The 22,341-nt window shown below is 48.8% G+C and overlaps 1 protein-coding gene and 1 pseudogene across 1 annotated transcript in view; one reads left to right on the top strand and one right to left on the bottom strand.

Annotated features, from left to right (window-relative positions):
* The window catches only part of LOC133361338 (zinc finger protein 208-like), a gene marked incomplete at both ends in the record, with an annotated part of 534,864 nt that overhangs the window by 56,874 nt on the left and 455,649 nt on the right, over positions 1-22,341 (bottom strand). The window lies entirely within an intron of this gene.
* The window catches only part of LOC133361253 (zinc finger protein 91-like), a 34,657-nt pseudogene continuing 25,793 nt past the window's right edge, over positions 13,478-22,341 (top strand).

Below are 22,341 nucleotides of genomic sequence, written 5' to 3' on the forward strand. Positions count from 1 at the left end.
AAACTTTGATAAATTTACCTCAGAGTGGCGTGGTGGGTGTCGAGGCCTAGTAGCGTGCAAAGCCTGCGGCCTCGCCTAAAATTGTCGGCTTGGAAGAGGCAGGGTACGGGTGGCGTTCCTTCCCCCCCCCCCTAGCGCTCCAACAATACTGTGTAATGGCTATTATTTAATTAAATACGGAGCTTATGAAAGTGGCGAAGGCGTGGCTAGCCGTTGGCAGGGGCAACCGCCGTCCAATGAAACTGCAGCCCTTGGCGAAGGCGTGGCTAGCCGTTGCCAGGTCCAATGAAAGCGGCGAAGGCGTGGCTAGCCGTTGCCAGGGGCAACCGCCGTCCAATGAAAGTGCGTATGGGCCAAAGTCCACACACACACACACAGACAGACAGACAGACATGAACGATTTTATATATATATATGACTTTACCGAAAGAACCAAAAAAATGTCACTTCAAATTATTCAGCTAAATTTGCACAGCAACGCCACCCACTACTGTGATACTACAGCAGTCTGTGTGAGACACAGCTGCACCTATCTCAAGGATAGCCTGGCGCCATGAGAATGACAGCACCAATACTAAGCACACTCACTGGCCATGTCGTTATTGCTGTTTCTATTCAGCTCGAATTAATCCGCCACACATTCCACCCACGGACGATGGGGAGATGGCGATGTCTGCCGTAGCAGCAAGGTGGAACGGTGTCGTGTTTGACAGACAACCATCACAGTTTTACCATGTCTAGTGGTGGTCTCCCAGTTACAGGTTGAGTCAAGACTAAGAATATGCAGTCTATTCTTAGTCTTAAGCCTCACCTTACCATATTAATAAAAGTATGCGGCCCTTGCCCCACCACCTTCTCCAACCATTATATAAACGAAGTGGCAGCTTCTGCAATCTCTCATTTACCTGATACAGCTGTCGTGGCTGTGACGGTTCCACCTGAAGACGGAAGCTTGTGTTGCCTCCGAAACGTCGTGATTTTTATTTTTTATGTTATTTTATTTTACTTTTTAATGTTTTTTTACCTACGTGACTTTACCGAAAAAACCTAAGAATATGAATCATTGCAGTCACGAAAGCTTCAAATCTAGAACGGTGTCGTGTTGTCTCTTCACAGATCTGAGCCAGCTCAGCCCTCCTCCTCACTCGTCCAGGCCTTTGCAGTGAAGACAGAGGTTGTGGAGAAGGAGACGAAGGAAGAGGTGAAGGAGATGGAGGATGAAGTAGAGACGGAGGAAGAGAAGGCAAAGGAGGACGAGATTGTGATGGTGACAATGGAGGAGAACACGGAGGGAGAGGAGAAAGACAATACGGAGATGGAGGACAAGGAGACAACAAATGATGAACAGATGGTCGTGGTGGAGGACATGGAGACGACGGACAAAGGGGAAACAATGGTGGTGGAGGAGGAAGAGAAGACGGTGGTGGAGATGGTGGTGCCGGAAGGTGAGGAGGAGATGAAGGAGGAAGAGATGGTGCTAGCGGAGGAGAAGATGGAGAAGATGGAGGTGGCGCAGGAAGAGGAGGAGGAGGTAGAGGAGAAGATGGTGGTGGAGGATGAAGAAGAGGGGATGGAGGAGGATGAGACGGAGGAGAAAACGGAAGAGGTGCAGGTGGAGATGCACGAAAAGAAGAGGAAGCGAGGGAGCCTCGCTCGCGTGGCGAGAGCGATCGCCTCACTCCTCCGCCGCGTGCTGCTTTGTGGTGGCAGGTCCACCGCCCAGTAGGGGTGGTGGCGGTGGTCGTGCATCGGTGCCAACCGTGACCACTATCACCACACTACCCACTCACCCCGTGATACTCGCTACACACCCCACACGGTTCCCCAGAGAGACGGTGCCACTGGGACCACAGCTGGGGAATGAAGCTGAGCAGCAGATGCCAGGACTACAGCGGAGAATGACTGCTGCCAGGAGACCTCACATCACACACATACACGGGACTATGCCATTAGCATAGCCAGCCCCACACTGGGCCCCTTCCATACTGGTTTTCATCCAGGCAGTCCTCATGTCTGGATGTTTTCGCCTGAGGACGACCGCTCATGTTGCGATCGAAACGTCGTGATTTGTTTATTATTTTTTCTACCTCCGTGACTTTACTGAAAGAACCAAAGAGTATGAAAGACGTCTTGTCTGCTGATCTTGTTCATATCTGTGTACATCGATATCCCACATTGCTTACACTACACACCACACAATGAAATAAATAAAAACTAGAACGACTTTCGGGAATGGGCAAAGATCGAGGAATCTCTTTCAATGGAGCGAGTTCAGTGAGTTCGATTCAACATCTCTCTGCCCGTCTGTATCTCTGTTCGTCTCTGTGTCTCTCTCTGCTTGCCTCTGTGTCTATGTCGTCTCTGTCTCTCTCTCTGTGTTCCTCTTGTCTGTGTCTGTCCGCCTGTCCTGTCTGTCTGTGTGTGTCTGTAAGCCCCAGGATACTTTGGGCTCGCCTTCCCATCAACCAGAGGCGAGGAGTGGTGGTCGTGGTTACTTATGCCCCCACCGAAGACGAACATCCGTGGAGGGATGCAAGCAAAGCCGATGAGTCAGACGCTTTCTATGACCTCCTGTCACAGGTGCTAGCTAAAGTGGCCACTCGGGACAGAGTCATCTTGTTGGGTGACTTCAATGCCCGAGTTGGTCATGATGCTGGCACCTGGTCTGGAGTGATTGGAAGGCATGGGCCAGATCAGCTCAATAATAACGGTAGGAGGCTGCTAGATTTTTGTGCAGCCCATGGGCTTGTAATTACCAACACGCTCTTCCGGCATCGGCGCATCCACACAACATCATGGATGCATGCCGGGTCCAAGCAAGAACATCTGCTGGACTACATAGTGACGGACCAGCGAATGCGAGCCCATGTCCTTGACACCAGGACCTACCGTGGAGCTGATTTGCCCTCTGACCATCGACTAGTCATCTGTAAGATGCGCCTGCCTTTCTTCCACTCCGGTGGTGGGTGTACACCCAGGATCCCATTCCAACCAAAAGTGGCCTGGTCTCAGTTAGCGGATGAAAGTTGCAAGCGAGAATTTCATCATCGCTTGCAGCTGGGGTTGGCATCGTCCCCCACTCCACCTGATGTCGAGGGTAAATGGGCGAGGTTTAAGACTGTGACTCATGCAGCTGCAATGGCTGCTTTGGGTACGCGGTCCAGACCTCCCCAGAAACCCTGGCTGACAGAGGAGGTGTTCAGGTTAATTGAGAAAAAGCGACAGGCCCACTCTAATCGCCTACAGCATCCCACGTCGGAGAATGAGGAGGTTTACCGCAGCCTTCGCTCGGAAGTTCGGAGAGCCGTAAGGCGCTGTAAGGATGGGTGGTGGTCGCGGGTTGCTGAGGAGATGGAGTCTGCCTCAGTGGCCCGTGATCACGAATCACTATTTAACTCCATCAAAAAAGTAACCTGCAGCGCCACACCTATTACCATCATTAGAGGAAAAAACGGTGATCCAATCTCCGACCCCCAGGAACAGGTTTGCAGATTTGCTGAGCATTTCTGCGAGGTCCTGGGGGAGGGAAATTCTCTCAGCCAGGAAAACATCATGGCACAAAGTGGTGATAACCCTGCTGAGGCTGCGGTGCCTCAAATATTGGAAGAGGTCACCCCCTGTGAGTGGCTGGCTGAGGTGCCAGCTGTTGAGGAAGTACTGAGGGCGATCCGGAGTCTGAGACCAGGGAAGGCACCGGGCAGAGATGATCTCCCAAGCGAAATGCTGAGGGAGGGTGGCGTTTGTGCACAGACTGCCCTATATGACATCATAACAACAGTCTGGACCACTGGACGGGTTCCGTAGGACTGGAAGGATGCCCTGGTGGTCCCCCTCTTTAAGAAGGGGGACCGTACCGACTGTAACAACTACAGGGGAATCTCACTCCTCAGTGTGCCGGGTAAGGTCCTGGCAAGGATTATTCAACATCGCCTTGCTAGGCACGCTGAGGAGAGGCTTGCGGAGCCCCAATGCGGTTTCAGGAAAGGGCGGTCCTGCACAGATGCCATATTTTCTGTCCGTCTGCTACAGCAGAGGTGTAGGGAATTCCAAAAAGACCTACATCTCTGCTTTATTGACCTGGTCAAGGCCTATGATACCATCAGTAGGACTGGGCTCTGGGTTGTTCTTCGTGCTTTCGGAGTCCCTGACCTTCTGCTCACGATCATTAAGGACCTTCATGATGGTGAGCGGGCCCGGGTAAAACTACGTGGCCGGGAGTCGGAGCCTTTCCCTGTACACCTTGGGGTGCGACAGGGATGTCCTCTGGCTCCCACATTATTTAACATCTATTTTGACCGCGTAGTTCGTGAAGCCTTCAATAGCTGTACCGGGGGAATTTCCATTTGGTACAGATATAATGGGAGGCTGATCGATGCCCGGGTGCGATCAAGGGATGGCTCCCTATTGGTCAACCACGTTATGTATGCCGATGATTTGGTAATAGCTGCTCATTCAGAAGAGGAGTTGGAGACGCTGCTGCTGAGACTGGAGCGTGCCACTAAGAGTTGGGGCCTTACCATCAGCCCCACCAAAACTAAGCACCTGCCTGGGTATTTTGTACCATCGGACACTCCACCCCCACAACTCCCAATTGGTGATGGGGCAGTTGTGGAGAGAGTGGAGAGTTTCCCATACCTGGGCAGTGTGCTTATGACCGGCTCCAGTTTATCAGCAGAGGTCTCACTCCGAATCAGTCGAGCGGCAATATCTTTTCATCGGTTGCGTAACGCTGTGTGGAAGCTACCTGGTCTGTCGCTCCGCACGAAGCTTCAGGTCTTCTCGGCCACGGTCATTCCCTCCCTTCTCTACGCTTGCGAAACGTGGACCCCCCTAGTGGAGCATCTTCGCCGGTTGGAAACATTTAGGCTGGCCTGCCTACGATCCATCCTGGGTTTAACCAGGCTGGATTGTGTGAGGAGCTCACAAATCCTTGAAAGATCTGGGCAAAGTCCCATCAGTGAGCTCCTCCGGCAGGCAAGGCTGCGTTGGCTGGGTCATGTAGCCCGCATGCCCAGCCATCACCATCATCATCATCATGGCTTGGCTTCGCGAACGAAGATCTAGGAAGGACATCCACGTCTTCTGCAGGCACGCTGGTGGCTGAAGAGGCCTATGCGGGACAGGCAGGTCCTGCCACAACAGCTGCAAGTGAAGGTCTCATCTGAGATGGGTGCTGAGGGATCACGGTTCTTCCTCCTTCTCCTTTTGTCCTCCATACGGGCCCTGCGGGTATCTTCGAAGAAGGAGGTGGCCTGGTGGACTGTGTGCCGCCAGGAGTTGCGATCAGCTGCTTGTGTTGCCCACTGACGGTGATCGATGCAGCAAGCAGTGAGGGACTTCTTCAGGGAGTCTTTGTATCGCTTTCGTGGTGCCCCTATGTCGCGATGGCCAGAGGACAGTTCCCCATACAGCACAATCTTAGGCAAGCGGTGGTTCTCCATCCTGGCGATGTGCCCTGCCCAACGAAGCTGTGTCTTGAGGACCATGGCCTCGATGCTGATGACCTTCGCTGACTTGAGGACTTCAGTGTTGGCGACGAAGTCACTCCAGTGAATATTGAAGATTGTGTGGAGGCAGCGCTGATGGAAACGCTCGAGGAGACTCAGGTGACGACGGTACGTGACCCATGACTCAGCGCCATACAGGAGAGTGGTCAGCACAACAGCTTTGTAGACGTTGACCTTTGTGGCTCTTTTAAGGTTTCTGTTGTTCCAGACACGTTTGTATAGTCTGCCAAATGCACTGTTTGCCTTGGCCAGCCTGTTGTCGACTTCGTTGTCGATCTTGGCGTCAGACGAGATGACGCACCCCAAGTAGCTGAACTGGTGGACAGCTTTCAGTTCTGTTTGTTCAATGAAGATGCTTGGTGGATGGTGCTCCTCCTGGGGTGCGGACTGATGAAGAACTTCAGTCTTCCTCAGGCTGACTTCAAGGCCGAAGATCTGAGCTGTTTTCGCGAAACAGGACGTAATTCGCTGCATAGCTGCCTCTGTATGAGCAAGGAGGGCGGCATCGTCAGCAAAAAGCAGCTCCCTGATCAGTTGCTCCATGGTCTTTGTGTGGGCCTGCAAACGCCTCAGGTTGAACACGCTCCCGTCGAGACGAAAACTGATGTATACGCCATCAGCGTCGTCGAGGTCCTCTGTGACCTGCTGGAGCATCATGCTGAACAAAATGGTGAACAGCGTGGGAGCAAGAACACAGCCGTTTCACGCCATTTGCAATAGGGAAGGGCTGCGAGAGATTGTTGCTATGTCTGACTTGTCCAAGCTGGTCTTCATGAAGCTGGACGATCATGGTGAGGAACTTCGGTGGGCAGCCTAGCTTGTCCAGGATTTTCCAAAGTCCCTGCCTGCTCACGGTGTCAAACGCTTTTGTCAGGTCCACAAAGGTGACGTACAGTGCTTTGTTTTGCTCCCGGCACTTTTCCTGAATCTGCCTCAGGACAAACACCATGTCTGTGGTTCCCCGGTTGGCTCTAAAGCCACACTAGGTCTCTGGGAGGTGATCTTCAGCTATTGCGGGTACCAGTCTATTCAGCAGTACTCTTGCGAGGATTTTGCCGGCGACGGACAGAAGTGTTATGCCACGATAATTGGAACAGTCTGATTTCTCCCCTTTGTTCTTGTACAGGGTGATGATGACTGCATCTTTGAGATCTTGAGGGAGTTTACCCTGCTCCCAGCAGCAGACGAAGAATTCATGGAGTTTGGTGTGCAATGCTGGGCCTCCGTTCTTCCATACTTCAGGAGGGATGCCATCGACTCCTGCAGCTTTACCACTCTTCAGCTGTTTAATGGCTTCCTCAGTCTCTTGTAATGTTGGTGCCACATCCAGTTCGGTTTTCACTGGTTGTTGTGGGATGCGGTCAATCGCTGGTTCTTGGACTGAGCGGCTAGCATTGAAGAGCGTGTAGAAGTGCTCAGACCAGCGGTTCAGGATTGAGTCCTTTTCAGTGAGCAGTTTGTTCCCGTCTGCACTCCGCAGGGGGCTCAGGATTTGGTACGAGGGGCCATATACCGCTTTTAGGGCTTCGTAGAATCCCCTGTAGTCGCCAGTATCAGCGCAAACCTGAGTTTTTACTGCGAGGTTGGTCCACCACTCGTTCTGAATCTCTCGAAGCTTGCGCTGGATGGTGCTGCATTCCAGGCGGAAGGCTGCTTTTTTGTGCGGGCAGGATGGTCGGGCCAGGTGGGCCTGGTGTGCTGATCTCTTCTTTGACAGCAGCTCCTGGACTTCTAAGTTGTTCTCATCGAACCAATCTCTGTTTTTCTTCGTGGAGAATCCGAGGGTATCTTCAGATGTTTGCAGAACAACAGTTTTGATGCGGTCCCACAGCACTTCAGGAATCGGAGGCGAGTCTCCTAGGCAGCTCGGTTCCTCTAGCCTAGATCGTAGGCTTTTCTGGAAAGCTGCTTTGACCACGGCAGACTGAAGGCTGCAGACTTTGAGCTTCTTCCTCGGGGCGCCACCGTTTCTTGGTCTGGGTTTAAAGTGAAAGCTGAGTTTGCAGCGGACAAGACGGTGGTCTGTGTGACACTCGGCGCTGGGCATTACCCTGGTGTGAAAGACATCTTTTAGGTCACGCTGGCGCACAAGGATGTAGTCTATGAGATGCCAATGTTTTGACCGAGGGTGCATCCAGGTTGTTTTCAGACTGTCTTTCTGCTGGAAGATGGTGTTGGTAATGGAAAGCTGCTGTTCCGCACAGAGTTCAAGTAACAAGCGTCCATTGTCGTTGCAGCTGCCCACACCGTGCCTTCCAAGTATGCCTTTCCAGGTTTCCGAGTCTCTGCCCACTCTGGCGTTGAAGTCGCCAAGGACTTTGCCCAGATCTTTCAAGGATTGTGTGAGGAGCTCACAAATCCTTGAAAGATCTGGGCAAAGTCCCATCAGTGAGCTCCTCCGGCAGGCAAGGCTGCGTTGGCTGGGTCATGTAGCCCGCATGCCCAGCCACCGCATGCCTAAACAGCTTTTGTTCGGCCGGATCGAGGGGGCTAGACGGGCGCGGCACGGGCTGGAGAAGAGATGGAGTGATGTGGTACAGGAAGACGTGGAGCTGAGTGGACTTGCCGATGACTGGTACCAGCAGTGTCAAGATCGGCCTCTGTGGAGGAGGCTCGTGAAGGACGCTACTGGGCAGTTGGAGGCAGTCGCCCTCCAACAACAACGGAGGGCGGAGGAGCGACGCTCACAACAACGAGCGGAGCGCCGGGTGGCTAAAGCACAGCAAGTTGGTACAGTAGGGGGCACAGGTGGTGCATCAGCCAGTCATCTCGGTCATCTCGGTCAGTCGACCCGTGGCACCTGGGTCTGCCCCGTGACCTCCTGCCAGCGGGCGTTCGACACTTCACGTGGCCTCAAGGTGCACTTGGCCTGGCACAAGCATCGTGGTGACGTCACCGCCACTTAGTGGCGAATGGCGGTTGTTGTTGTCTATCAGCGTCTGTCCAACCGGAGTCAACGACTGTCAGTAGCAGCAGGCGCCCATTCAACTCCCACGGCTACACGCCACTCAAACTTGCTCCCAACACAAAAGACCCCTGGACAGAATGTCAGGGCAAGTGCTGTTCGCGAGCACCTATTAAGGGTGGGACGGCACACGAGGGGGTGGGTGGACAGCACCACGCCCGGCCGCCTTTGTCTCCCCAGTGGCGATGTTGACACACCGCACCAGGTTCTCGTTTGAGGCTGTCAACAAACTTGGAACTCTGACCCCGCCCTCTGACGTCACCGCTCAGCGTGACCTCATCGGTCTTCCTCGCTAGTGACGTCATGTCACCCACCCCCGACCATCGTGCTTTTGAGCGTGACGTCATCTCCGCTCGGCGGCTGCCGATATCTGTTCCAGTGCCAATCCTTATTTGGGCCCAGTGACTGGCGGCTCATTAACATAATTTGTTCGTGAAAGCCGTCGCGAGTTTATTGCGACGGGTTCAGCACGCGCGCCCCATCCCTCCGCTCGTGGGAGGGGAGTGTCTTGTACCCCGGAAGTGACGTCACGGCCTGCTGCCACGTGGCGTCGTGAGGTAACAGCAAGTTGCCGCATCGTGCGTGAACTGAAATCCGAGGTGAGAAATTCTCATCGCTTTGGTGGTTGTGGTGGTGGTGGTTGTGGTGATTGTTGTGGTGGTGGTGGTTGTTGTGGTGATTGTTGAGGTGGTTGTTGTGGTGGTGGTTGTGGTGGTGGTTGTTGTGGTGGTTGTTGTGGTGGTGATGGTTGTTGTTGTGGTGGTGGTGATGTTTTGTTGTGGTTGTGGTGGTGGTTGTGGTGGTTGTTGTGGTGGTGGTTGTGGTGGTTGTTGTTGTGGTTGTTGTGGTGGTGGTTGTGGTAGTTGTTGTTGTGGTGGTTGTTGTGGTGGTGGTTGTTGTTGTGGTGGTTGTTTTTGTGGTGGTTGTTGTTGTGGTGGTTGTGGTAGTGGTGGTTGTGGTTGTAGTGGTTGTTGTTGTGGTGGTGGTTGTTGTGGTGGTTGTTGTGGTGGTGGTTGTTGTGGTGGTGGTTGTTGTGGTGGTGGTAGTTGTGGTTGTGGTGGTGGGTGGTTGTGGTGTGTGGTGGTTGTTGTGGTGGTGGTGGTTGTGGTGATGTTTTGTTGTGGTGGTTGTGGTGGTGGTGGTTGTTGTGGTGGTGGTTGTTGTGGTGGTTGTTGTGGTGGTGGTTGTTGTGGTGGTTGTTGTTGTGGTGGTTGTTGTTGTTGTGGTGGTTGTTGTTGTGGTGGTTGTTGTGGTGGTTGTTGTTGTGGTGGTTGTGGTGGTTGTTGTTGTGGTGGTGGTTGTGGTGGTGGTTGTTGTGGTGGTGGTTGTTTTGGTGGTTGTTGTTGTGGTGGTGGTGGTTGTTGTGGTGGTGGTTGTTGTGGTGGTGGTTGTTGTGGTTGTGGTGGTGGTGGTTGTGGTGGTGGTTGTGTACCGAGGTAGAGCCTCGCTCTCTCTCTCGTTGGGATGTCAATTGAGTAGCAGCGAGCATGGAAGCGATGTCCAGGTTGGAACTTTACAACGCGGGGCCTTGCCTCCTGCCCTCGCCTGATCGCGTTTGCTTCAATTCTCTCGCTTATTTTAGCAATCTGTGGAAGAACGTAATCAGCCAGGCGATGCGTTAGTTGTGTGTTGACCGACTCTTTGTGTGTTTTGATTAAGTGCGCTCTCTCTCTCTCTCTGTGCAGTCACCAAACCTCCAAATCTCTCATTGACACAAGGCCGTAATTATAATATGTTATAATTTTTATAATGTTATAAGTATATGTTATAATTATAATAGTATGTTATAATAATTATAATATGTTATAATTAGAATAATATGTTATAATAATTGTAACATGTTATAATACTTTTAATATGTTATAATTCTAATAATATGTTAGAATAATTATGTTATAATAATTATAATAATCAAATATGCCCCCCAATATATTGCTGTAAAAATCTTCTTTAAAAGTAATAATTGCGATGCTATGTTAATAAAAAAAAACAATTTGCTAAACCTTGGCCACGAAATCTGGACTTGTCTTCATATAACAATGCATAGATTTTTCTGTTTATATGATTGCGTTGTACTTCATGAATCCCTTATCTCTGCCATTATATACTATGAAACAAGAAAAGGTAAAAAAAGAAAAAAACAGAGCAATGTATTACAATACACTATTAGACATTATTGTATCAAGTAAAAAAAATTCCATCCCATGTGTTCGTGAACTTTTTAAATATTTAAATCAGGAAATGGCAGGAAAATAGTTTTCAAATTTAGATTTTTTTTTCTGGTGGGGGGGGGGGGCCCAGACCCCCTGGAAAATTTGGTCCCCCCCAATGTTGACTCCATGGCTACGGCCTTGCATTGACATGCTAATTTCTCTACCCCCCCTCTCTCTCTACCCCCTCTCTCTATTTAAGGCCTCGACAGAAAGGCGTTGTTTGTGTGCCTATGTGTGTGTCTCTGTGTGTCTGTTTCATCTCTCTGTGTGTCTATGTGTGTGTGTGTCTCTCTCTGTGTGTCTCTGTGTTATCTCTCTCTACTCTGAGGTTTTTTCAGTAAAGTCACGTAGGTAAAAAATAATAATAAACTAAAATAATAATAAATGAAAATAACTAAATTTTGTTATGAATCCTTGCAGTCACGAAAGCTTCAAATTCAGAATTATCTCTCTCTGTGTGTCTCTGTGTTCTCTCTCTCTCTGTCTTCTATGTGTGTCTCTCTCTGTGTCTCTGTGTCATCTCTCTCTGTGTCTATGTGTGTCTCTCTCTGTGTGTCTCTGTGTCATCTCTCTCTGCTTATGTCTGTCTGTATGTCTCCGGGTCTGTGTTTTGTCTCTCTCTCAAATTTAGCAATCTTTGGAAGAACGTAATCAACCAGGTAGGGTGTTGACTGTTGTTAGCCGACTCTCTGTGTTGTATTGCATTGTATGTGTAAGTTTACTAGGTTTGTTTCCTATTTAATTTGTACCTGACTAGCTTTACGACCCGGCTTCGCCTGGGACTTGGATTTTTGTCTTGGATTAATGCACGGCCAACGCAGAGGGTGGGGGGGGTGTGTGACGCTGCAGCATGCGGGTGACATCACAGATGTGACATCACCGCTCACTTGCCGTGCAAAATATATCCATTATTGCGCCCCCCCCCCCCCCCCCCCCACAAGAAAAATAACAAAAGTCTATTTTCATAATTTTTCCATTGTGTACAGTTTGGAAACTACCCACATGACAAATTTCAAGTTTGTTGCATGACGGGAAGTATGCTAAACATTTCGAACAGACACACATATTCACAAATTTCCCTTTTATATATATGGAGATGATGATTGCTTGTGTTGCAATCGAAAGGTCGTATGCAATTATTTAATTATTATTTTATTTCTACGTGACTTTACCGAAAGAACCAAAGCGTATTTTGCTTAAGTTTTAATTTCTTTTCATCTGGCTCGCTACTTTGTATCTTTGTTATATTATAAATATTCACACGTTTTTTTTTCTTTTTTTACTAGGCCACACCCGCTTGAGCTGCTATACCGCTCTTGTTTTCAGAAGCGACCTGCCCACAACAACAACAACAAGGTGGGGCTTGTCAACAGCGTGGCTGTGTTCACTCTAGACGCGTGGCGGTGTTCACTCTGGACGCGTGGCGGTGTTCACTCTAGACGCGTGGCGGTGTTCAATCTGGACGCGTGGCGGTGTTCACTCTGGACGCGTGGCGGTGTTCACTCTGGACGCGTGGCGGTGTTCACTCTGGACGCGTGGTGGTGTTCATTTTAGACGCGTGGCGGTGGTCACTCTCTACATGTGGAGGGGAAACCCGGGGATCGGGAAGGAAATCAACGTGACCACGGGGAGAGAGAGATCCGCAGCCTCGGCTGTGTTGATTGATCCTCAATGAATTGCTTGGTGGAGTGAGGAAGCATTAATACTGAGCAGGTGAAGGTGGCCAGGCGTGGGTCTGGACACACCACCACCTGTGAACCATGCCAGTGCGTGACAGTGGTGGAGCCAGTGGGGGTGGGGCGGCACGTGCCCCCCCCAACGATCCCATCGAAATCCCTAATTTATATGGAATCATTGGGGTTTATTATTAAATAGCTTCACGACCCGGCTTTGCCCGGGACTTGGATTCTTGTCTTGGATAAATTTAATTTTCCCTCATATTTCACTGAAAATCCCTGCAAAAAATGTATGCTTGCAAGAAAGAAAAAAGCCGAAACACATCAATTTACCTAAATCGGATGTTTTCACTCAAGGATATTCAACCGTAACCCACTTCTACGTAATGTCGATTTTGGCAACTCTGGAAGGGAATGAGATGGCGAGCTGAAAATAGTTGTGTTCGCTTATAAATTCCAGACAGCATAAGCTGTGAAAATTTCATGACGCCAGAGCTCAGCGTTGGAGAGTTTTTGCTGCTTCACACAAACAGATGTAATTTCTGCTTTATATTAAAGATAGCAGTTGTACCCGTTCTTCGCACGGATATGTATTGAAACTCCGAGAAGCCAATGCCTTCATCGGCCTCAACACCTTCAGCGAGCGCGATGCCGATCACACGCGTCGAATAAAAAGCAAGGGACTTGTCCTTACTAACAACTCCTTACTAACCACTCCTATCATTTTTCATTGCTGGAGGGGTTGCCCCCCCTACCTGAAAATCCTGGCTCCGCCTCTGAGTGTGTGACAATGTCAAGTTTGTATTTGCAGTAAAGTCAATTAACTCTATTGAGCACGGAGGTTATATCAAAACAATAGTTTATTTTAGTTCTTCTCTGGAACTCTTTGTAAGAATGGAGTCAGGAAGTTATCACAATACACGTGCAGCAGCTGAAGTCGGAACTGCTCATCCCTGCATTCAAGGACATCTGTGCCTGGCTTCACAGCTCTAAGTTATGATTGAACATTAATTTATACATTTGTGCATGACACAAATAGTATTATTTTCAACACCCTTTGCTATGTCAGCTGAATTTAGCTTTCATAAATATTCCCTTTGAAGCCAGACAGCTGATATTGTGTGCTCGGAGTTTTGGGTTAACAGTCATTTTGAAGATAGGAGGGCTTCCAGGCATGTTTATGACCATTTGCCCTCTCATTGTGTGCCATAACAGCCCGTGTGATGAATTAGGGACACGTTTTTTACTATATCATGAATATATGAATAAGTATAGACGTGTAAGTCACGTGTGACTGTGTATATGCATTCCTCTGTGCCTCGATACTGACGTGTAGATGGGGTGGATATTCTTTTTTTCTGTCTGCAGCTGTTGCTTCCTCTGCAGAATTGGTCTGATGGAGCAAAGGCACTCGGCGCGGCTCGGTGCAAAAAGGCATCAATGCGACCGGTGTGCATACAGCACGGATCGTCCTGGACATTTGACACAGCACCAGCGAACTCACACAGGAGAGAAACCTTTCAAGTGCAGTGTGTGTGGGAAGGCGTTTGCAGATTCATCTTCTCTTCATGTACACCAGAGAACACACACAGGAGAGAAACCCTTCAAGTGCAGTGTGTGTGGGAAGGCGTTTGCACATTCATCTACTCTTGTAGAACACCAGAGAACGCACACGGGAGAGAAACCCTTCAAATGCAGTGTGTGTGGGAAGGCATTTGCACATTCATCTACTCTTGTAAAACACCAGAGAACACACACGGGAGAGAAACCCTTCAAGTGCGGTGTGTGTGAGAAGTCGTTTGCACAGTCATCACATCTTCAAAAACACCAGAGAACACACAAGCATCAGAAGATCCACAAGGAGTGGAGTCTGAAATCAGCTTGTGAAAGTCAAAGTGCCGCAATGAGCCCATCCCTCATCAAACAAGAACCGGAAGAAAATCCCAGCTTGGACACTTTTAAAGGTATCGAGGTGAAATGTGAAGAAGTGATGGTGAAGAGTGAAGTGATTGTGAAGAGTGAAGAAGTGAAGGTAAAATGTGAAGATGAAGATTCAACTCCAAAATCGGACCTTCACATCGATGGAGGCAACGTGAAGCAGGAGGAGAATTCTGACTCTGAGGCAGAGCGAGGCAACTCCCAGCAGTTTGTGGAGGTGGAGGTTTGGGTGGACTTCCTCCGAGACAATACAAAGTCAAATGGAGACCCGGTAGATGTGTAAGCTTGAGACGATGTCGCTCCAATAGATGCACCTTTGTCACAGGCCTTTAATGACAAGAATGTGAAAGTTGAACACTCGGTTCCTAGGTTCAACCTGCAGGGTAACAGCGGCCAGTCTTTGTGGACCTGTGTGTTGGGTAGATCTCTAACCAGGAGCGGGAGCCAATTAGCTCCCAAGCATTCATTCACTATGTTATGAATTGCATTTATATGGTGCTTGCTTAATCGTCTCGGCAACTCGGAGTTTTGTATCGTATCTCGTTTCAAACACTCGAAGAGCATCCTCAAGTAGCAGCTGCCCCTGTGTGGCACAAGGTGGTGGCCCTGCACCAGCCTGCATGTGGACAAGAGCCTGTCAGTAGGGGGCGATGGTTGATGTGGCATCTCAGTTGTGGAGTTTGTAGGTAATGTTTAGATTTTGCTAAATTTTGACCCAGATGCCAGCATGCAATGGCCGAATCGTTTTGAATGGTGCATTAGTATGTTGTACATACACTGTTAAGCAGACGGTGCGTATATTTTTTAATTAGCTTGTTGTGTTTTGGAAGTAACATGTACAGATAACTCAGGTGAGGCTCATTGTTCTTGTGATACAGGTCAAAGGGTATTTTTGTGTTTTCAGGAAGCATCTCCCTCTGGAGCGACTCATTGTCTTTGAAATAGGGAGCACACTCGGATCATTCATCAGTTACAAGGCATACCACAAAAAAGTTACACGTAGAGGAGATACATTCTCTACAACACGAATTATAATTTTGTATTACGTGTTGACGTAGATTTTGTCGAATTAGGACGAGAAATGGTCCTTGCTGATTAACGTCTGGATGTTCACAACCATGGGTTGAAGCAAGCCTGACCGCCTGCGGTGCCCCTCAACCATTTACGGCCTTGGGCCAGGAAAGTCACGAAAAAATTGTCCACGAACGACGCATTCACGCAGCACCCGATGCTCCCTTTTGAAGTTTTAAAAGGAAACAACTTTGAATTGTATTGTTTTGAATTTGATCATTGTATTTCTTCATTAAAAGCTGATATCATTTTACATCTGGAAGACTTCATTGAAAACAACATTTCGTGTGAATTCTCTCTCGTCGTGAAGAAGATGGCTTTGCCGGGGATTCGGTTCGATGCGGACTTTCACCTGGTTGAGATCACGGGATCGAGAAAAGGTGACAGAGCTGGCCGTGCCAGAAGACAGCCGTCTGCAGATCGATTCCAACGCGATCGAACGTCTGTCCCTGCGCCTCCGTCGTTCATGCAGGGGGCGCGTAGGTTTGCAGCGCCCCATGTATGAAAACGACGGAAAGTGCAGCGTTTGTCACAGATGAAGTTGTGAGCTTATATAAACGAGTATCGCCAGTGGGTTTTCAAAGTACCTTCGTCTTACAGAAATAAATTTCGCGTGAGCCCACCGCATTAAAACAATGCTCAGCTGAGCGGGGCGAGCCACGGTGGGGGGAGGGGGGGCACCTTATCTTTGTCACGTGCCGTAGCTCACGTGACTTCTGCCGCGATAATGTCTGGATGTTTTCGCCTGAGGATGACTGCTCGTGTTGCGATCGAAACGTCGTGATTTATCTTTTTTATTAAACTTTTTTTAATTGATGTGCCTTTACTGAAAGAACCAAAGAGTATGAAAGACGTCTTTTCTGCTGATCTTGTTCATGTCCGTGTACATCGATATCCCACATTGCTTACATGTACACACCACACACAATGAAATAAATAGAAACTAGAACGACTCCCGGGAATGGGCAAAGATCGAGGAAACTTTCAATGGAGCGAGTTCAGTGTGTTCGATCCAACATCTCTCTGTTCGCATGTGTCTCTCTGCCTGTGTCTATGCCGTCTCTGTGTATCTTTCTCTGTCTCTGTATTCCTCTTGTCTGTGTCTGTCCGCCTGTCTTGTCTGTCTGTGTCTGTCTATCAGCGTCTGCCCAACCGGAGTCAACGACTGTCAGTAGCAGCAGGCTCCCGTTCAACTCCCACGGCTACATGCCACAAAGACAAAGATCCCCCGTATAGCCTGGACAGAATGTTGGGGCAAGTGCTGTTAGTGAGCACCTAAGACAAAGATCCCCCGTATAGCCTGGACAGACTGTAGGGGCAAGTGCTGTTAGCGAGCACCTAACACAAACAGAAAGATCCCCCATATAGCCTTAACAGTTTCATTTCATTTATTTGGTATAGCCCTGTGAGCCATTCGGCTCTTGAATCGGGTGCAACCGCAACAAATAAAAAAGAAAAACATGAACAAGAAAACATCTCAAAGTGACTATGCGCAAACAGAAAAATCCAGGGAAAAACTGCAAAGTCTTCCAGAAAAAAGCACCAAACACCAACGCTGTGCAAAAATCCCAGTGGGATGCAAGTCAAACAACAACCACAAGACAACTTAGATTAAAGCCATCATTCTAACTCCGTACTACAACAAACAAACATGGTTAAACCAAAAAAGTTTCGAAATCACCAAAATCAAGCCATAAGCAATGTAACAGTGATCATAGGAACTGTGACCGAAATTTCACAATAAACGACTAAAAAACATATTCCACCAAACCCTGTCGCCATAGCTGGCTGCATGAGTCACTCTACAACAGCAGGAGCATCAGTAGGAGTATAAAAACAATTTCAAATGCACCTTTAAAGATCAAAGATGGACAGCTCTGAAATCAGGTCGTATGCAGGTGCTCCGTGAAATGTTGCATTGCAAGAAAATTTGATGATGACAGCTTGGAGAGGCCTCCATCCAGCATTGGATTTAATTATGGTTGATAACACTGGTCAACACACTTTTTCTGGCATAAGGTATTCCAACGGTTTTAAGGTAATTTTGGGTGCTGATTCCAAATCTGGCATCAGCTTTTGTCTACCACATCAGGTTTTTGAGATATGAAATATTGTTTTCAATAAAAACTGCAGAAGAAAAATATTAAATAAATGTGGATATCTCCATACAATGATATTATAAACATACTATCCTAAAAATACAGCACCATATTTTAACACTAAAGCAGTCACTGACTCGCAACAACTTGCAATCATAAGTGACAGTTAATTTCGGGTAAAATCAATGAAAATGGGGTATGCCGATAGCATAAAATTAGATGTGATAGAGCAAATCTGAGATCAGATTTGGAATCAGCACCCTGAAATTAGTCTAAAATAGCTGCAAAAGTCCAGGACAATTTTTTTTGTTGACCAGTGTAATGATGATGAACATGAATCTATAACTAAGCTTTGCCGTCCGTTTACTTAAAAGACTCGTCTGAGCTGTATCGCTACTAGGTGGCACCATATTACAATTTACTCCAAATCTGGCAATATGTTCAGGAGATAAATTAAAATGTCGAGGTCTGCTAGCCAGAAGAGGGCTTCGGGAGAGAGTTGGTGTAGCTTTGTTATTCATTCATTGCAGGAACGAAGACTACAGTGGTTTACTATATGGTTTACTGTATTTACAGGGTAAGGTTGCCCTTTGGGTTTATTGCCGACGCAACTCAACAACATAAGCAAGATAAGCGGGATTCCTCACTGCTCCAAACGTGAACCAACGCTAACAGACGGCGCAGTAACAAGGATATGCCCTCGCGGCTAGGAACGGAAACGCACCATCCCTGCAGATCATTGCCAAAAACCTCGACTGCCGCTGGGGCATTCCAAACAAATACAATCACAGTTGTAATGTTTCCATAAAAGCAAAGTGTCCTGGATTGTTTAAAACTATTTCTAAAGATTTCGATTTAAAGCTTTCGTGACTGCAGGGATTCATCTTCTTGGTTCTTTCGGTAAAGTCACGTAGAAGGGAAATAATAAAATAATGAAAATAAAACATAATAAAATACAATTCTCACGACGTTTCGGCCACAATGCAAGCAGCCGTCCTCAGGTAAAGAACAGGGCTGTCGGAAAGACAGCGTCTGAATGAACACCACCAAGCTTGGCAGCGTATATTTAAGCTGGGTTAGAGGAGGAGAGCGCCTTGACAAAGGAATTTGCATATCAACGCACAAAAAACCATACACAGAGTTGTAATGTTCGGGCCTTTAATAACCATTGAACAAGATCAAAATTTACGTCTTTTTTGGGGCGGTGTGTCAGTTGTAAAGGTCACAAGGCTATCACAATTTATTCAACAAATTGTGCAACGCAACAGTATATTCCACTCCACTTAGTGCAAGGAGAATTTATTCCATCATGCGGTAATATTTAACTCTTAGGTTATTTCATTGTTGCCGTTGTTGTGATGGGAAATGAACAGAAACACATTCCTGCGGAGGGAGCTGGTAGGAATGTTGGGTTGCTCGGTCAATGGCCAGGGTCAACGGCGGCGTGGTGTATTCCGCAAATATGCCTGACTGTGAGGGAGGGCCCAAGCCGGCGTGAGTAGGTTAAACATTGAGTTTTATCAGAATCAGAAACGGTTTTAATCGCCATGTAAGTTTACACAAACAAGGAATTCACTATGGCGGGACGGTGCATACATTGAACAAGTAGGAATCTTAACTTATATAAAAGGTATACACTCTAACTATACTAACGTTACAAAGTATAAGTAATACCAAAGGGCTAAAATCTTTAAAATTATGAATAAGTAGACCTTATAAAATGCGAATGTAAAATGTTAATTAGCCGTATTAAGCAATCTTAAAATACAAAAATACAAATAAGATTACACGTTGTAAGTATGGAAAGGTGTTATTATGTAGATAAAATGTTATAGTAAGTGTAACAGTCATTTTAAGTGTAAAAGTCATTTTAAGCCCTTGGCCTTGTTGAGGAGGCCAACAGCAGATGGGAAAAAACTGTTTTTATGACGTGAGGTTTTGGTCTTGATGGACCGCAGCCTTCTGCCGGAGGGGAGTAGCTGGAACAGAGAGTATCCAGGGTGCGAGGAATCGTCCGCAATCTTCCTCACTCGCTTCAGGGTCCTCAAAGTGTGCAGGTCCTCAAGGGTTTGGTAGATTACAGCCAATCACCTTCTGAGCAGTGCGGATGATACGCTGCAGTCTGCTCTTGTCCTTGGCAGTTGCAGCAGCGTACCAGACGGTGATGGAGGAGGTGAGGATGGACTGAATGATAGCTGTATAGAAGCACACGATCATAAGGGCACCACGGGGTGATCAGCCACTCCCCACCCAGCCCCACCCCTCCCACCCCCCACCCAGTCCCTCCCCACCCTCCCCTCCCCACCCAGCCCCTCCCAGCCCCACCCCTCCCATCCAGCCCCACCCTCTCCACCCAGCCCTTCCCCACCCCACCCAGCCCCTCCCTTCCCACCCAGCCCCTCCCTCTCCACCCAGCCCCTCCCCACCTTCCCCACCCAGCCCCTCTATCCCCACCCAGCCCCTCCCTGCACGACGGACGGACGGACACAATTATCCCCTGTGGGCTGGTGTAACCAGGAGGTTCCAACCAGTATAACTTGTGCTACCTGCGGCAATGTCAAGGTTGCTGTCCTGGCTTCCATTGCTGCCACCGACATCCAGCAGCTCATCTTCCCTCCCAAGATCCATCAAGTCGTGAGTCTGCAGCTGGGCCGACGCCGCTCTTGTGATTGCACCTGTTGACAACGGACCACCTGGTTGCAATCTCTGCCTGACATGAGCCACATCTGCAGACATGGAGTGGTTCCGGCGATAGGGAGGCAACAGACTCTAGGAGCAAGTGCTGTTAGCGAGCACCTATTAAGGGTGGGACGGCACACGAGGGGGTGGGTGGCCAGCACCACGCCCGGCCGCCTTTGTCTCCCCAGTGGCGATGTTGAGGCTGAGTCGACGTTGGGGAGGCTCAGGACCGGTTCAGAAAGTCGTCACTGGCAGTGTTGGCCACGAGCGGGAATGGAACTCGGCTGGTCGGTGCGGAGCGCAGCGCTCACCACGACACTGCCGCTCCCCTTCTGTCAACAAACTTGAACTCCGACCCCGCCCTCTGACGTCACCGCTCAGCGTGACCTCATCGGCGTCAAACGCCAGGGGGAGGTGTGCCCTGCTAGTGACGTCATGTCACCCACCCCCCACCACCGCACTCTTGAGCGTGACGTCATCTCCGCTCGGCCGGTAACTGGCGGCTCATTAACATAATGTATTCGTGAAAGCCGTCGCGAGTTGAGAGCCGCTCATTGTGGGAGGGGAGTGTCATCGTACCCCGCAAGTGACGTCATGTCACCTGCTGCCGCGTGACGTCGCGAGGGACCAGGAAGTTGCCGCTCCGCCCGTGAACTGAAATCCGAGGTGAGAAATTATCATCGCGGTTGTGGTGGTTGTTGGGGTTGTTGTTGTGGTGGTGTTTGCGGCGGTGGTGGTGGTTGTTGTGGTGGTTGTTGTGGTGGTGGTTGCGGTGGTGGTTGTGTTGGTTGCGGTGGTGGTTGCGGTGGTGGTGGTTGCGGTGGTGGTTGCGGTGGTGGTGGTTGCGGTGGTGGTGGTGGTTGCGGTGGTGGTGGTGGTTGCGGTGGTGGTGGTGGTTGCGGTGGTGGTGGTGGTTGCGGCGGTGGTGGTGGTTGTTGTGGTGGTGGTTGTTGTGGTGGTTGTTGTGGTGGTTGCGGCGGTGGTGGTGGTTGTTGTGGTGGTGGTTGTTGCGGTGGTGGTTGCGGTGGTTGTTGTGGTGGTGATTGTGGTGGTTGCGGCGGTGGTGGTGGTGGTGGTTGCGGTGGTGGTTGCGGTGGTGGTTGTGGTGGTTGCGGTGGTTGTGGAGTTGGTTGTGGCGTTGGTTGTGGTGGTGGTTGCGGCGGTGGTTGCGGCGGTGGTTGCGGCGGTGGTGGTGGTTGCGGTGGTGGTTGCGGTGGTGGTTGCGGTGGTTGTTGCGGTGGTGGTGGTTGTGGATGTGGTGGTGGTTGTGGATGTGGTGGTGGTTGTGGATGTGGTGGTTGTTGTTGTTTACCGAGGTAGAGCCTCGCTCTCTCTCTCGTTGGGATGTCAATTGAGTAGCAGCGAGCATGGAAGCGATGTCCAGGTTGGAACTTTACAACGCGGGGCCTTGCCTCCTGCCCTCGGCTGATCGCGTTTGCTTCAATTCTCTCGCTTAGTTTAGCAATCTGTGGAAGAACGCAATCAGCCAGTCTATGCGTTCATTGTGTGTTGACCGACTCTCTGTGTTGTATTGCATTACATTTCAAATGTTACGAAGTTTGTTTGATTAAGTGCAGTCACCAAGCCTCCAAATCTCTCATTGACACAAGGCCCTAATTATAATATGTTGTAATAATTATAATATGTTGTAATAATTATAATATGTTATAATAATTATAATATGTTATAATAATGATATGTTATAATAATTATAATATGTTATAATAATTAAATTTGCTCAAAATGTCCCCCCCAATATATTGCTATAAAAATATATATTTTTACTAATAATTGCGATGCTATGTTAATAAAAACAATTTGCTAAACCTCGGCCACAAAATCTGGACTTGTCTTCATATAACAATGCATAGGTTTCTGTTTATATGATTGCGTTGTACTTTATGAATCCCTAATCTCTGCCATTACACACTATGAAACAAGAAAAGGTAAAAAAGAAAAAAACATAGCAATGTAATACAATACACAGAGGCGTTGTTTCTCTGTGTGCCTATGTGTGTCTCTGTGCGTCTCTGTCATCTCTCTCTGTGTCTATGTGTGTGTGTCTCTCTCTGTGTGTCTCTGTGTGTGTTTCTCTCTGTGTGTCTCTGTGTCATCTCTCTCTGTGTGTCTATGTGTGTGTCTCTGTGTCATCTCTCTCTATGTGTCTCCGTGTCTGTGTTTTGTCTCTCTCTC

The sequence above is a fragment of the Lethenteron reissneri genome, chromosome 72 (assembly GCF_015708825.2).
Source record: "Lethenteron reissneri isolate LAM-NWPU_2019-01 chromosome 72, ASM1570882v1, whole genome shotgun sequence".
Classification (NCBI taxonomy): Eukaryota; Metazoa; Chordata; class Hyperoartia; order Petromyzontiformes; family Petromyzontidae; genus Lethenteron; species Lethenteron reissneri.